Here is an 18,737-nt window from a genome sequence, read left to right on the forward strand (position 1 = left end):
AGGTTGCAACTCGCATATGGCCTTAGCCTTGGATGGGTCAATCTCAATCCCCTTATTGCTTACAATGAATCCGAGTAATTTACCGAATGTTGCCCCGAACACACATTTAGCGGGATTTAACCGAAGCTTGAATTCACGGAGTCGGTCAAACAACTTCTTCAAGGTTTCCACATGGCTTCTTCCAGGCCAAGTCTTTGCAATCATATCATCAACATAAAATTCAATCTCTTGATGCATCATATCATGAATAATGTTACCATGGCTCGTTGGTAAGTTGCCCCTGCATTCTTGAGTCTAAAGGTCGTGACTCAGTAGTGGAAGGTCCCCACGGGGTGATAAATGCAGTTTTCTCCTTGTCTTCTTCCTTCATCCTTATTTGATTGTACTCGGCAAACCCATCCATAAACAAGAATAGTTTGAATTTGACAGTACTATCCACGAGGACATCAATGTGAGGTAACGGGAAATCGTCTTTTGGGCTTGCCTTGTTCAAATCTTGACAGTCGACACAAACTTGAACTCGACCATCTTTCTTCATCACCGGCACGATGTTAGCCACCCATTCAGGGTATTGTGAGACTTCAATAAATCCCACCTTCAAAAGCTTCATCACCTCTTCCTCTATCTTCTTCGAGAGTTCAGGCTTAGTTCTCCACAGCCTCTGCTTCTTAGGTGGCACACCCGAATTAGTAGGCAAGCAATGCTCGACGATCGATGGGTTTAAACCAGGCATGTCAACATAGGTCCATGCAAAGACATCCTGATATTCCTTCAGTAGCTTAATTAGGCGCTCGGCCTTGTCTTCTGGGAGATTCGCCCCAATTTTCACCTCTTTGGCCTCTTCAGTGTCACCTAAATTAATAGTGACAATCTGTTTGGATGTAAGGGCCTTGGCTTTTTCATGTTATTACCAGCTACACTGCACCTCAATGGAATCTTCGGGATCGTCAATATCTGCATTTGTCGTATTGGATTGGATTCCGCACTTTTGCGCGCTGTTAGACTGTCCTTGAAATATGAAGTAGATAAATCAGAAAGACAAACAGAGTAAATTACATCTTTTGCTTTTATTTTTGTTTTATAAGAGATTTTTCAAGGATTTTTTAAAAGCACTTGCAAAAGCATTTTTTTGACATTAGGAAGCATAATGAAGCCCAGGCCTCATAATTCTCCTTGGATTTTCCTATTTTTTTTATCGGCTGGATATCATCACCGGGCTGGTTTGGTGTACCTTATCATGCCCTCAAAACAAAACTTGTAATTTTATTGATATTCATTAATCAATTACATTTATTGAATGGAAAATGCGATTATCAAGTCCTAAAAAGAAAGCAAAAAAGAAGAAATCGAAAACAAGCCCTAGAAAGCGATAAAAATTCCCGCGCAGGGGAATGTGAGAAAGTAGTAAACGAGTTACTCTTGTGGGCCAGGGCCCATCTCCTCCAAAGGTCCTTCATCAATGGTTCCTATGAAGTCATCATTGAAGAGGCTGGTGATTCCTTCCAATGCATCTCCGGGGTTCTCTGTCTCCGCGGGTATCGGATCATCCATGCCACCCCATCCATCTGGGACAATGTCGCGGGGATCAATGTAGAAGCTAGGAGGAGCCGAATACTTCACCAGATAGTCGAATTTTCCGCTTGGTTGCCCCAGAGTGTCAATCAATATCGGAGGACTAGGGAATGTCTCGCGATGCTCGGGGGTAGTGGGTTTTGCCTTCCTCACCCTTGGTCAGGTGGTGGGTTTCGCCTTTCCTGTCTTTGTCCTCCAGAACTTTCCCCACTTCTTCCATGGTACCCTAATCTAGCAGCACGGGACCTTTGAGGGGCTTCAATGGGGTTTCGAATGCCCTGGCCATTTCTTCTAAGACCGCTACCAGGAACGAAACCATTTCCAACCATCACTCTTCCCACTATGAGAGCATCATTTGAAACTTCAGGAGTTGGTGGTGGTGAGTCTCGAGAAGCATGAATAGTGGATACCAACTCAAATGAGTGGTAACTCGATTCGAACTCAAAGTCTGGCTCCACATAGGGGATGGCTGTCTCATGATAAATCCGGTGATCTTCTTCGCCATAGACAGTGACCAACTTCCCTTTGATTACGAACTTCACAGCTTGATGTAGACTTGTAGGTACCGCTCCAACAGTGTGTATCCAGGGACGACCTAGCAGGAAATTGAATGCGGTAGGGATGTCTAGCACTTGGAAGGGAATGTTGAAGACGACTGGTCCTATTTGCACGTCGAGATGGATTTCCCCGATCACCTCCTTTTTTGTTCCATCAAAAGCTCGCACCGAAGTCTTTGCAGCATGTATCATCGATGGGTCTACCTTGAGGCGATGAAGAGTGGCTAATGGACATATATTTAAGGCGGACCCATTGTCAATGAGCACTCGGGACACATGAGAAGACTTGTGCTTGACAGATATGTAAAGTGCTTTGTTATGCCCCCTACCTTCAAGAGGGAATTCCTCATCAGAAAAGGCAATCAAGTCTTTGAGAAGGATCGATCCCACAAATTCTTTCAGCTTGTCTGCCTCGACCATCTCCGGTACATAAATTTCACTCAGCACCTTCATTAGCGACTTTTGATGCATGGGGGATGTCAGCAAGAGCTCGAGTAAGGAGATCTGAGCAGGCATCTTTTGCAACTGGTCAACCACATTATACTCGCTTGCTTTAATCATGGCCAGAAACTCCTTAGCCTCTTCATCAGTGACAGGTTTTGCAAGTTGAGCACTAGCTTGTCCATAAGTCCGACCAAACCTTGTAACGAGGTCAACATCTAGGTCATAAGACCAAGGCACTGCCTTATTGTTAACATACTCATACGGTTGAGGCATCTTTATCACTATCTCCTCGTCAGATGCATCTTATAATGGGGGCATGTCCACGAGTGAAGGATCAACTTCTTCCTTAGCGGCATCGAGCATAGCCTGCTCTTCCTCCCAATCAATAATAATGTGGGAAATAGTGGAAACTATATAGTTGCGGTCAGCATACACGATGATGCCGTCATCCACCATTTTGGCAACTCTTTCCCTCATCAATGATGGGGGGAAATCTTCATGATCTAGATAATATCCAGCTCTCATCAGTCCATTGTAGGCATATGGCACGTGCACCTTTGAGTTCTTGATCCGACTGACTTCAGGTTCCAGGATAGCATTCACCGTACCCTCATGCTCCAGTAACGGATTTTTTTGGACATTCGGCTGAGCAGTTTGAAATGAGAAGGCTTTCGTGTCCAAGAGATTTTGGATCTTGTACTTGAGGGTGAAACATTCATTAGTTGAATGCCCCAGTTCACCGCTATGGTAGTCACATTTCTTCATCGGGTCATAACCTCGAATACTTTCACAATTAGGATGCTTAGGTTCACTAGAAAGCAAACCTTTCTTTCGAAGAATCGCCAACACTTGGAATGGAGATCCAGGAGGGGAGTAAATTGTCTTATATTATTCGCTTGGGCAAACGATTGACGACCGCAGTTTGTTGTTGCCTCGCATTCATCAAGGTACGGTTGGAACTTTCTTAGCTATAAGCCACATTCACATCCATGGCAGCTTCTTTTTCCTTCTTGGTAGAGAATCTTTTACTTGATGGCTCAAGTAAACCATCCTTCCCTTATCCCCATCTCGATTTGTTCTCCCACAGAATAAGGCGATTGAAGCTCTCGACGTACGTGCTGGCCATTCGATTACGGAATTCAGACGGGAGAATCTTGACAAATAGCTTCATCAACTCCTTGTCGTAGGGTCAGGAGTGATTTGAGCTGCTAGATTTCGCCATCTCACGGCATACTCCTTGAACGATTCGCTCCTCTTCTTCTCCATTCTCTCAAAATCTTCTCGAGAAGGTGCAATGTCCATGTTGAACTTGTACTGCTTGAAAAATGCGTCAGCCACCTCATTCCAGGTCTCAAGAAGGTTCACATTCTTCATCACATACCAGTTCAACGCGGGTCTAGTTAAACTCGCATGGAATGATTGGATCATAAGGGGCTCGTTCTTGACATATTGGGCCATGCATACATGGTACATCTGCAAATGAGATTTTGGGCAGGAAGTACCATCGTATTTCTCGAATTTTGGCATTTTAAACTTCTTCGGCATCTTGACCTTCTCGTAGACTGACAAGTCGAATGGGAGTGAGTTCTGTGACTCCTGTAGTTGTTTCACTTTTTCTTCTAGTTTTGCGAAGCGTTCATCCTGCTCCGCCTTAGGGGCGCTATCAAGCTTAGGCTTTCTCACATCGATCGGCGATGAGTCATCTTCCAGGTCAGGCATGTCATCCTCACCCATGTGGGCCTTGTTTACCTACTTCGGGACAACTATCTCAGGGAGAGCAAAAGTGCGTGGAGTCGATTCACTCGGAGGGATTGGATTTGAGTTGTTATAAGCTCCATAGAGGCGGCTAACTGTTGGAGTTGGCCTTCCATAGCGGAGATGTGATCACGCATTTCGATTTGTTCGGCCATTCTAGCTCTTAATCGCGTGATAATAGGCGAACGTGGAGGATCCGTTACCACCTAATTAATAAAATATGAATACACATAAGCATTTCATATAAAACATGTTGGTCCATGACGAAAGTCTAATCACTCTTATTCATTAATGAAATTGTTTGACATTGACAATGTAAAAACACTTGAAAAGCTCTTGACAAAAAGTAAATGACTCAACTTCCTAAACATTAAGCTATAGTAAAAAGACTAGATAGATTCAAGCCACTTTATTTGGCCTCGATCCATAAACAAGTGGGAAGCCAACGCTCGACGTAATTGCCTCTTCTCTTTGGCATCCTTCTTGGCTTGCTTCTCAAGTTCTTCAATCTTCCTCTTGTGACGATTAAGCTCCGCTTGCCGAGTGGGTTTTTCGGTCACATCCGGGACCTTTGGGAGATACTTGGTTGGAATCTTGTGTTGACGGATGTATCGAGCAGTGGCATAATAAGTCTTTTCCTTCACTTCAAGCTCATCTTCAAGCAAGCTCAACTTTTGCTCGCGACATGCGAGCCAAGCTTGTTCGATACATCGGAGCCATTTTTTGTGATCACCATCCTTGGCAGTGAATCGGACTTGGAACAAACCAAGCTTGAAAAGGGATGGTAGATCCTACACAACTCGATATTGACAGGCCACTCGGAGTGGGTAGTAGGAAGTGGCACCAGTGATCCCCAACAGCGGGATTGGCTCATTATCGTCATGAGAGAGACGCGCCTTGGAGACTTGGAACCATTTAGCATGCCATAGGAAAATCTTGGTATTCGGATTTTTCAACAATTCAACCCATTTTGAGTAAGAAAGATTTGGAGTTCGATTCTGATGATTTTTGAATGCCTCGATGAGATGATGGGAATTAGTGACATTAATAATATTCATGCGAATATCGATCTTACTCATATGAGAAAAGAACCAGATTTGTAAGAGTTCAATTGGTGCATGAAAGGTTTTATCTTCATCCTCTTTAAATCGGGTGAGTGACAAAAATGCTTTAGCTAGAATAGTGTTGATAAAACTAATCATAGCACATACTTGTTTGACCACCCATACGACAACAGAATTAATGGCACCTTTACGAAGAGGAAAAACAATAAACCAGAAAAAGGCTAGGAGGAAGATCTTAGTTTTTAAGAGAGTGTTAGCACTAGCAAAACTCCGATCTAGGAAGGAAAAATGACATGCAAGACAATTATCTTTCAACACTCTTTTAATCTAATTCTTATCCATTCTAAGAAAGTCGACAAAATTGATTCGGGTTATATTCCAAGAGGTGGGTTTATTAGTTCCAATTCCAAAGGTTTTCCTATGGCAATGCTGTATTCCTCCGAAGTTGGGGTCAGCTCGTGCTTACTGAATATGAACGTTGATGTTTGGGGGCACAAAAAATGAGCGAGTGCTTGCATGACGCCACTTTGAACATCAATGTCGAAGAGGGGAACAAGGTGACCAAGTCTGCTTTCCACATAGCTTTGACCATCATGGCCTAGACGATCCCACCATGATTTGAGTTCAGCCTTCGGTGTAGGCATGAATCGAATGTCAGATCTTTCCATTGTTTATAGACCAAGACTCGACCAACCTAATGTCATGGACCGACCAAAAACATAATAAAGTAAGTAAATTGCAAGAGTAAAGGGTAGGAAACTTACTTCACCAGATGATTAAAGCAACCACATAAACAAACACATGGAGTGTGAGGTTCGATTTCTAACTAGGAAGGCTAAGCAAGGTGGAGTTAAAAGGGTGGGATGACTTAGTTGTAGCCTCGCATACTAAGTCAAGTCCTCATAACTCTGGCTCAGTCAAGAATGATACCCCAATGCGGCGCAGCCTCGCAGGCAGAGGTAAACATTCTTAACACCAAGAAAAACTTTCGGGATTGAGTTGGGCAACCTCTACTACGCAGCCTCGCGGTCGAACTCGTATCCAATTTAACACCATCTTGTGTATCCTAGTGCGGCCCAAGTCCGGCGGCAGGTTGTATGTGCAAAAGTGTAGTGCAAAATGCAAAGCATGCACAACAGTTTAAATCAAACAACACTTCAATAGCTTGAATTTTAAACATTCATCTCCAACTCCAACCTGCAAGACAAGGGTTAGCAAAGACTACTCCCCTTAAATCTCCTCATATGCAAAAACATTTAACACCTTAAATGTTAGGGACGTACCTGGGATTCTCACTGCCAAACAAAAATATTTTTGAAAGAGAAAGAAAAATTGGCCTAAGTCCACTAAGAGTTTTAACTCAAGTCCCCAGTGGAGTCGCCAAGCTATCGCGACCAAATTTTCGGGTGAATCACCTAGGGTTTGGCTAATGGATTGTTAAGCCTAGACTTAACTCGGGCTCTCCCAAGCCCATACCAATTCACGACTTAGGTTCAAGTTCTTAACATGCGATTGATTTTCAATTAGGAGTCGCCACTAATCTATTTTTAGTGGGTCGATTAGAAACCCAAGTAAAGTAACGGGAGATTTACTTTACTCCTACGAACCAGAGATTTATGAGTTCGGGGACTTGATTACACTAGATTTTTCTAATGCCCTTTGATACCTTTCTTTTATTTTGAAAATGTTTGGCAAGCAGCTTGAATTAATTTTAAGCTATTTCCTTAACATATAAGGCTATCATGCGGGTGCGCAAACCACCAATTTAACACCCAAGTAAAGCAATAAATAAGTTGCAGGACTTACCTCATAGCAACGAAAGCATCTGTGTTGTTAAATCAGAATTCACATCATCAACCCTAGATATGATTTCTAATTAACACGCAATTTCTTTTATTTTGTTTTCACTTATTTAATGAGAATTATGCGATGCAATGCAATCTGACTTAGTGACAAGTAATTTCTAGCTAAATGGACCTAACCATGATCACTAAATAACATGCATTTCATGAACTTAATTCTATATAGCATGCACAAGACATTTCTTATTTTCCTAAAAAAACATGCAATTTATCCTAAAGGTGGAAACTAATTTATCCTAAGACATTTTTGTATTTTTCATGAAATTCGAAATTATAAAAATGTGAAAATTATCTACCGAATTTAAAATATCATCTAATTTGTATTAGGAATGAAGTTAAGTCAAATCCTAATTCAAACTAGGATGTTGCCCTAACTTAGAAATCCCTAACTAAAATGCAATCTATCTAAAAAGTTATCAAAACTTATAATAAATTCAAACTATTATCTAGAATTAAACTATCCTAATATGCAATGCCTAATTCTAATTTTTCTTCTTCTTTTTTTAATAAAAAATCGAAATCAAAATTAGCAAATAATTAAACATGCAATTTAATTCAATGAAACGAAAATCTAACATCCTAAATGTATGCTTTTAGTATTTTCTATTTAAAAAAATTTGAAATAATAGAGTTCTTACCCTTAACATGCAAGATAACCCTAAGCATGCAATATTCTAATTCAAACATTATTCAAAATAAAGCAATCAAGACAAGACAAGCCATTCAAAATCATCAAAAGTATCACATATCGTTCGGCTCAAGGGATAATATTTCGCTAGTAAAATCGATAAATTGATCTTAAACCTTAAAGATCAAAATATCAATTTTATTCCCACTTGATTAATTATTTCATCTAAAGCCTTATAGATGAAATAAATAAATAAAACCCTGGCGCAGTTGCGAATCAGGTGATATATTGGGATTTCCAATTATGCATAGAGAAGTATTTCAAACAAAGAAAACAAGATATAAAAAGATGATAATAAAAATAAAATAACATAAACTTGCCTAATAAAATAAAGCAAAAATACCTAATTCGATTTTCTTTTTTTTTTTTTTTTAATAAAAAAAGAAATCTTGACCGTCGGTTCGGAGCTCCGACGAGGGTTTCCGGCAAGGGCATGGCGAGCACGTCCGGCACGGGCGGCGAGGGTTGACACCGGCAAGGGACTCCCGGCGTGGCGGGGCACCGGGCGAGGGGTGTCGCGGGCGCGAAGCTTGTCTTGTCAGCACCGAGGGCAACATCCGGGCATGAAGTGCGGCGGTTAGGGACGTCGGGTCACAAGGCTTCGGCTCCTGGCAGCAGGGCGTTTGGTTGAGCAGGAACATCGGTCACTGGTCTCCGAGGCAGCGGCGTCAGGTGTCGCTGCTGTTGGCGTCGGGTCGTCGGAGCAGAGGCAGAGATAGCAGCAGCAGCGTCATGGGTCAGAGTTGGAAGCCCAACAACCGGCAGCTACAATCGGATAGCTTGAGGACGGAAGCATAACAGGAACAGTGGCTTCTTGCTTCTAGTTGCAAGCGAGTCAGATCTGGCTGTAGCAGCAGCGTCGTAGAGGCTCGCAGGAAGGCGCGGCGGTATCGACTGGCAACTCAGGATCTGCAGGTGGGTCGCTAGGTCGCGGGTTGCTAAGACGTTGCGAGTCGGCGCAAGCTCGTGGGTGAGGGGGATCTCCGACGACTGGCAGGACGCCGGCAGAGCGGCGGTGGCAGAGTGACAACGACAGAGATGCGGAGGTGGCTGGTGGAGGAGGTGCCGGCATGGTCGATGGCGGCGGCACGCGGCGCCGACGCGGGCGTGCAGCCTCGCAAGGAAGATGAACAGTCACGCCCCCTTTTCTTTCTTTTTTTCTCCTTTTTTTCTCTCTCTCTCTCACATCACCCACCAGTCTTGTCTCTCTCTCCCGCTTTTCGGACGTGGGTTCACCCCACCAAAAAGATTTTTTTTAATTTCAGCTTCAAACCTCAAAAACCCTAAAACTTCCTCACGTATTTTCTCTCAAAAATTTCAAAATCCCCCCCCATCCGTACACGCACAACACCTTTTATAGGGGAAAAATTTAAATCTTTAAAGCATATTTTGTTTCCAATTCAACTTGTGCATAATTCTCTGAATATATCATTGCACCACACGTGATATTCTTTTTGTATTTTTCGCATATTCCATCCAAAATTTTCCTTTTTGCTCGAAAAAACATCCTTTGTTGTATATTGCCTAAAGATGTGAAAATGTCAGTGGAATATGTGAAAAGTCTTGTGTTCGCCGACGGTCCAATAAAATAAAATAAAATAGATGCTCCTAAACTATAAGTCATGCAATTTTTATTTTTATTTTATATTTTTTGGGTAAGAAATTAACCCATTTTTTATGCAAAAATTTAGGTGTCAACATCAAGAAAAATTTTGATTTAATAAATCTCCTTGGAATTTTGATATAGATAAAACTATAGCTAGTATTTCTTTTTTGATTGTCAAATAATTTTGTTGGGTGGAATTCCAATGTTTTGAGATAAACTGAACAACTTGTTCTTTGTTGTTATTGACTTGTTTGAAAATGCCACCGTATCCTAATTCTGAAGCATCTGTTTCTACTATTTTGAAAGCAGAAGGGTCAACTAGGTGTAAACATGGTATATCTTTCACATGGATTTTTATTTGTTTGACAATGTCTGTATAGAATGAAGTCCATGGCAAAGGATCCTTTTGTAACCTTTGGTGTAAAGGTTTGCAAAGAATATTTATATTCGGAAAGAAATCTATAATATAATTGAGGCTACCTAAAAATCTTTGTAATTGAGTTTTGTCTTTAATCTCATTTGGAAATTTGTCAGTAAATGAGATTAATCTTTCTATGGGGGTTATGGTGCCTAAATGGATGTAATGTCCTAGAAATCTAATCCTAGTACGGAAGAGTGCAATTTTAGTAGTAGAAACTACTAAACCATTTTGTATGATTATTTTTATGAAAGAGAAAGATGTTTGAAATGCTATTCTCTATTAGAGGAAAAACCTAGCACATCATCTATGTAGACTATGATGTATTCTGAATAAGGATTGAAGATATCATTCATGATTCTTTGGAATTTTGAAGGAGCATTTTTGAGACCAAATGGCATAACATTCCATTCGTATTGGCCAAATGGGACATAAAAGCTGTCTTGTATTTATCTATTTCATTTATCTGTATTTGCTAAAATCCTGACTTCATGTCAAATTTTGAAAATATCTTAGATCTACAAAGTCTGTTTAGCAAATCTTTTTTATTGGGTATTGGATATCTTATCCATATAAGGGCTATGTTTAGACAATAGATCAAGGATTTCCAAGCCTGTTTACCAACAAAATCAGCCTGAACCCGTTTTAGAAAATACGATTCTCCTCATCACTCTCCTACATACTCACGACGATAGATGCAGAGCTTAATGTTTTAGAAAAACAATTTGAACCAAACAGAGTATTCCTTAACAAGGAATTTAATTCCGAAGACAACAAACAAATCAGAGAATGGTTCTTCAAAACCTTTGCTGATAAAGCAAAAGACGTCAAGCACAAATATTACAACTACATATATGAATATGAAGTCCATATATTTTTCTTTGATTGGTTAGAAGAACAATTCCTTGAACCAAAAGAAATAGTTGTTTTAGATCATCATTATAAGTGAAAACTTGATAATGACGAAACCATGGAATCCAATCATCCATCTCATAGGAGAATAAGAATACAACATAGAGAAAGCGAGGTAACAGCTACTCCTTTTAGGGTTCAGACAAAGGAGACTCCTTCACACTCACAAAGTTATTAAACAAAACAATTATACAAATCAACATTTGGTGACCATAGGAAAACAGTTGAATATGATAGAATCTACCATCCAGAATCCTACTCAACTCATTACACCACAAGTTGATACCCTCAAAAAACCTATTTTTAAGGCTTTTGAATTCCCGAAAAATCTTAGTCCTGAGTTTGCCAAAGCTATAGAACAAAAGAAAAAACTTTTAGGGAAATCAAAGTTAGAACCTACACCTATTTTAGACACCCCTAAATTCCAAGGACTAATTATCAATGACACTCCAAACCAACCTACTATTAGTACCTTGACCAAACCCTTTGGTGACTCTAATAATGAATAAGTTGCTGAGGTAAACAAACTTAATTGGAGACAACCCCAAAAACTCTATTATAGTAGAGCCACCCCACCAGACATCACCCAAGAAGAATCATCGCAAAAAATATAGAATAAATACTCTCCAGATGCTAGTTATGAATGGAATATAGATGGTGTAGCCGAAACCAATATCATGAATATTCTTAATAACATGGTAATTCTTGATAATGCCTATAAAACACAACAAGATGTTTTTGATCATGCTGTTGCATATCTTTTAGTAGCTGGATTTACTGGACAACTAAAAGGTTGGTGGGATAACTATTTGATCGATGAATAGAAAATACAAATTTTAATTGCTTATAAAATAGATAACTTCGGACAACGCATGGATGATGATCAAGGACATCTCATCCAAGATGCGGTGAATAATCTTATTTACTCCATTTCACAACACTTCATAGGAGACCCTTCACATATTAGAGATAGGAATCAAGATCTCTTATCCAATATGCGATGCAAATCCTTAGGGAGATTTAGAGAACACAAAGAGCTTTTCCTTCAAAGAGTCCTTATCAGACTAGATTACAACCAACCTAAGAGTCCTTATCAGACCAGATTACAACCAACCTTTTTGGAAAGAAAAATTCCTTGTAGGTTTACCCAAAATAATAGGTGACCAAGTTAGGGATAAAATTAGAGAAGAATACAATGGCCAAATACCTTATGATCTTCTTTCTTATGGAGAAATAGTCTCCTATGTTTACAGACAAGGAACACAAATGTGTAATACAATCAAATTACAAAGACAACTCAAAGAAGAACAATCCCTCACCAATAGAAGTCTAGGAGATTTCTATGCCCAAAACCAAACTGTAAAGGAATTTGCCCTTCTGAAAAAGAAACAAAGAAACATCGCAGCAAACCTCAACCTCATAAGAATAAACATAGACACCATAATAACAAAAATAGATCTCAGACCGATAAGAAAAATTTTAAAGACATCAAATGTTACTCTTGTAGTAGAAAAGGGCACATTTCAAAATATTGTAGGATTAATAAAAATTGAATGAACTTTCTTTAGACGACAATACTTTATTCGGTTAAACAACATCCTCATACAAAAATAGTGACACTTTTTCTGATGAACTTCTTGAAGAGGATGGTCTTAGGGTTAACGAAATAGAATCCTCTTGATTCGATTATGAAGATGCTCTCTAGAAAAACCCATTCCTGAAATAAACATGTTAACAAAAAGAAAAAGAATTCCTCCTCAACACCGTTGATAAGATTCTTGACCCGAAGGCAAGAAAAGAATACTTAGATAGACTACATTCTTCTATGAATATTACCACCAAGCCCAATACTTCCTACAATTTAAAAGACATTTTGAATAAATAAATAAAAAAACCTCAGTCTAGCCCATAAATATTAATGACCCCAAAATGAAATAAAACAACAAAAATGTGAAATACAAGCCTTGAAAGCAACACAGTTAGAAATGAAATAAGAAATTTCTAGTATAAAATCTCTTGTCCTAAAAGGAAAGACAAAATTAGAAGAACAAAACGAAATTACTAATATTGCTGATACTTCTGATCTAGCCTTTCTTATGTTGTTAACATAAATAACCTCTAGAAAATGGATAATAAATATGAGTATAAAAATCAATAATGAGTATATTATTGAAACAACAACACTTTTTGATACATGGGCTGATCTCAATTGTATCAAAGAAGGCCTTGTTCCAACAAGATACTTTGATAAAACTTCCGAAACCTTAAAATCAGCCTCAGGAGACAAGCTAAATATCCAATACAAATTGCCAGAAGCCTTAATACTAAAAGACCAAATGTCTTACAAAACATCTTTTCTTTTAGTTAAAAATATGAGGCAACAAGTAATTCTTGGAACACCTTTCATATAATTAATCCAACCTTTTATAGTTACCAATGAAGGTATTGAAACTCATGCTCTAAATAGAAAAATCACCTTTAACTTCATAACAAAACCACAGAAAAAAGCCTAAATATTTTACAAGAACACTTTAATTCAGAAATAAATTGCCTAATAAGAGACAAAGAAAACCAACTTGAATTCTTAAAAGAAGATTTAGAATTCAAAAGAAAGAAAGAAAATCTTATAAACCAAACATCATAGAAAAGAGAGCTTCCTTACAAAAACACATGGAGAAAACTATATGCTCCATTTTACCCAATGCTTTTGGGAAAGAAAGAAGTATATTGTTGATTTACCTTATGAACAAGGTTTTTCTAAAAACAAAATACCTACAAAAAGCTCGCCCTACACAAATGAATCAAGAAGTTCTGAAATTTTGCCGGACAGAAATACAAGATCTCTTGAATAAAAAACTCATAAGAAAAAGCCAATCACCATGGAGCTGTTATGCTTTCTATGTCAATAAAAATGCTAAACTAGAAAGAGGAGTTTCTAGATTAGTTATTAATTATAAACCTTTAAACACAGCCCTTAGATGGATAAGATATCCAATACCCAATAAAAAAGATTTGCTAAACAGACTTTGTAGATCTAAGATATTTTCAAAATTTGACATGAAGTTAGGATTTTGGCAAATACAAATCAATGAAATAGATAAATACAAGACATCTTTTACTGTCCCCTTTGGTCAATACGAATGGAATGTTATGCCATTTGGTCTCAAAATGCTCATTCAGAATTTCAGAGAATCATGAATGATATCTTCAATCCTTATTCAAAATACATCATAGTCTACATAGATGATGTGCTAGGTTTTTCCTCTAATATAGAACATCATTTCAAACATCTTTCTACTTTCATAAAATAATCATACAAAATGATTTAGTAGCTTCTCCTACTAAAATTGCACTCTTCCAAACCAGGATTAGATTTCTACGACATTACATCCATCTAGGCACCATAACCTCCATAGAAAGATCAATCTCATTTACTAACAAATTTCCAAATGAGATTAAAGACAAAACTCAATTACAAAGATTTTTAGGTAGCCTCAATTATATTATAGATTTCTTTTCGAATATAAATATTCTTTGCAAACCTTTATACCAAAGGTTACGAAAGGATCCTCCGCCATGGACTTCAGTCCATACAGACATTGTCAAACAAATAAAAATCCATGTGAAAGATATACTATGTTTACACCTAGCTAACCCTTCTGCTTTCAAAATAGTAGAAACATATGCTTCAGAATTAGGATACGGTGGCATTCTCAAACAAGTCAATAACAACAAAGAACAAGTTGTTCGGTTTATCTCAAAACATTAGAATTCCACCCAACAAAATTATTCGACAATCAAAAAGAAACTAGCTATAGTTTTGTCTATATCAAAATTCCAAGGAGATTTATTAAATCAAAAATTTCTCTTGAGAATTGTTTGCAAATCAGCCAAAGACATTTTACAAAAAAACGTATTAAACATTGCATCAAAATAGATGTTTGCTAGATGGCAAGCCATACTTTCAGTCTTTGACTTTGACATTGAATTTATAAATGGTTCTTCAAATTCACTACCTGATTTTCTCACAAGAGAATTTTTATAGGGGGATACCATCACGCCAAGACCCAAAAAGACAAGGCAAAGCCATTGCCGAAACCTCCAATACACCACCAAACCTATAGGCTGGACACCTATCAAGTCATGGTTACAAATGGCAGAAAACAATCAGTCATTCTATAACATTCAATACCAAATACACCTACAAAAAAAGAACTCATACCAACCCTAGCCCTAGCTAGCTACCATACTACCTAAAGAAACACTAGAGTTACTTGCCCAATCTTTACAAAAAAATAGTAAAGAAAGAGCCATCTAGTGCCATTGAGGTAAGCAATAATCCTTCCCCTCTTACTACATAAAAACAAGCGGAATACAAAAGAATTTCAGATGAGGTGGTCATTAGGCCTCAAGCAATTCCTCATTCTCAAAAATCAAAGTTTTTTTTTCAAAAACATCTTTTCAAAAAATACCAACTGTAGAAGATGGATTCTACAATGAAAATCCGATCAAATTCGTAAAAACATCTTTCCAAAAAAATTGGCTTTTCAAACCACACAATACAAACAAAACCCTTGCTTATTATGAGCAAATTCTAGTGGAGACATAATCGGCAAGGTTCACTCACTTTGCTAACAAAAACAATAAAGAAAACATCATATACTTCACTATATCCATCAGTAAAATCATATATCCCCCACACCGGGAGCTTCTCCTCATATATCCAGAAAATTCCAAACCATACTTACCTAAAGCCTACCATACTCCTCCTCATATACCTGTTGGGACTACCAACAAGTTTGGTGGAATGTTTTCTTGAGACAAAATACAAATTTCTAACATACTTGGCTAGTATTCTTCAAAAACAACTTCCCAAGACAAAGCCTACCAAACTGGTTTGACTCCTGGTGGGATTTTTTGGTCATTTGAAAGTAATACTACACCCCACAGTCGATTAAGGATACCAAATATTTCGTAAGTACTTTGTACCAACACCACATGATACAAGTTTTTATGCCTTATGCATTTTTTCATAATATTCAAAATCTCATGGGTAACAGCTTGGAAATTTGAATACAATATATCTACCAAACCTGGTGTAAAGACTTGTCCGAAAATACAAAACAAAATGGTGGGATGGATTCAAATACCATGAACAAGGGTCCGAAGTTGCGCGGTTAAAACTTGGCTAAATAGCCAGAAAAACCCAGCTAACTACAATCCGTCAAATATATCATTTTACAAGAAAATCCATAGCAAGTGTAGCACTTGCTGCAGTTGAGCGAGAGGAATAGTGCAATATCCTCTTTAACAATGCTCTCGAAGCGGAAGAATCACAATATGGATCTTTCAAATCACAAGAGTCAAGACGAATCCTCACAGAGTCACATCACGGTGGAAACACCAATGAAGACGACTACTAGGAATCAATCTAGACAGAAATTAAAGATAGAAGATCACATGTCGACTCTGTAGCAAGATAGGCATATACTATTCACTATTCGCTATTCACACAATACTGTTCACTTTATACTATTCATTCAATACTATTCACTTTACCTTTGTTTAGCTTTGTAGCACCTCTTATAAATACAATCTCTCGACAGAGAAGAAGGGACTCGAAATTTTCAGATCTCTCTTCTCTTTTCTTCCTCCTCACCCTCTTGTAAACCCTCATCCTTTCAAGCCTCAAGCTTTCTTACCTTGTACCCTTGGTTACAAAGTAAGTTTGTTTTCAAATACATCTAGCATAATTTATACATGGTTACCAACTTACATGATAGTTGGTTAACCATTTTTGTAGTACAAACATCGATACTCCCTGGAGTGTGGATTACCGCCCTAATGGATGACTTGATGCTTTAGTTTATGCACTTTTCAATACATGTAATTTCAAAGTTCATACCATCTTCATGGTTGGTTTTTGTTTATGCATGCTCTTACTTTATATTTTATATATTGCTTTTCTCTTTACATTATTTTTAATTCTCAAGATTTCATTTAGTTCTTATACAGCCCTTATACAGTTCGCTCTTATTCCTTCTTTTTATAGATCTATTAATCATTTATACTTTATTGTTCTCTCATATAGTACTCAGATCCTAACCTTATATATATATATATAGACATGTGGCCATGGGTGGCAGGAGGTTGATCATGAAGAAGTGTTCTTGAAGCGCCATCTCGTTGTCGAGTGCTTGGGAGGGATTTTACTTTGTTGTTCTGTCAAGTGAATTGCATCCAAGAAAATTTAGTGTTCATGCCAATTAAATCTTGTGGTAAGATTTGCGTGTAATTCCTTCGTGAGATTGAGGGAGATTATTTCTTGAGGAATTTTGGGGCTAAACACTGTACGTTATTGGGTGTAATTGGGACTTGGGAAATATCGAAAAAGTGTTTGAGTGACTCGAGTGTGTAATCTCCTTGTATCGCTTGATCTATAGTGAAATTCGTCATTGCTCTCCCCGTGGACGTAGGTCTTCTGACCCGAACCCACGTAAATCCAGTGTTCGATTTATTTTCTTCTTCTATCTATATTATTGTTCGATCGCTCATCTTATCGCAACAAGCACCCTATACGTGAAGCTTCCCCACGATTTTTCCCTCAATTCAGTGTATGACCATGTATTCAATTGTGTGCCCCCCCCTTTGTCTATTGTGAGCCTACTTTTATAGCGTCCGACTCTGCACTTCAAAATAGGAAATATTAATATACCAAAGAAAGCCACCTACTGACTTCCCTCTTTTGTGAGGGTATTCATTTGTCACTTTTTCTTTTAATCATTCCAATACAAGAATTTTGTCTCATGCGAAAAAGTTTAGGAACGAGAGGAGCTGTTTTTATCTCCCTTTTATAAAATTTTGATACCAAAACATCATCGTAAGCACTTTAATCTAGGTTAGGCAATATGCCAGAGGTATCATAATTATAACAGGCATTATCTGATTTTCTTATTAAGTAAATCAAAAAAGATGCAGTTACAATTAAAGGTAAAATTCTTATGTGACGGATTTTTTGTTATAACCATCATATCTAACGTTGTTGATAAGTCATGAAAGAAAAATTTAACACGTAACTTTAAAAAATGTTGTGCCATATACCATTCATATTTTGGCAAAAATAAAATAATATTATACTTTTCCCATTTTTCAAATTGAACAGGAAAAATCAATCCGTGATTCTAAAATGACCACTTCAATGAATGCAATTCATACTCACTAAAAGGCCACAATATGTAAGGGAATAAAAACTTTAGGTTATGAATTGTAATAGTATAACCACATTTATTAAAGACTCATGTAGGAGAGTAACCAAAACTTTATGAAAAATAACCTTCTCTATTATTCAACTTCTACTTATAAATGAACTTTCTTTTAATATAGCAACATATTCAATAGCACTTTCATAACTAAGAATGTAATACTAAAGTGTGAAATTAGGAAAAGAAAGTCAAACAATTAATGAAAATCCTCAACATGCCTTTTCACTTTTTCACTTTTTAAATTCACTTTATTTAATGTTAGTGTTGAGACACACGCTGTCCACACGCAAGATGATGATAGATTCTATAAAAAAAGAAAAATAAACATCTTGAGATTGAGGAGTGTTTACTGATGTGGATACATTAATAGTGGAAAGTTGTTAGAAATATATGAAATCGTTGGTTTATTTATAAATGATTTAGTGAGTAGGAAGGTTTATATTGGAATATCCAAGAATCAGGACAATTCCCACAATTATTTTCTTAAGTTATCTTATGATGAATGTCTTTGAACCACTCGTTAAGTACATTGTATAGGTAAGTAATATCATTTCCAATGTATGTGGAGTGAATTCGAAATCAAAGATCTTTCTTTAG

The sequence above is a fragment of the Eucalyptus grandis genome, chromosome 6, assembly GCF_016545825.1.
Source record: "Eucalyptus grandis isolate ANBG69807.140 chromosome 6, ASM1654582v1, whole genome shotgun sequence".
Lineage (NCBI taxonomy): Eukaryota > Viridiplantae > Streptophyta > Magnoliopsida > Myrtales > Myrtaceae > Eucalyptus > Eucalyptus grandis.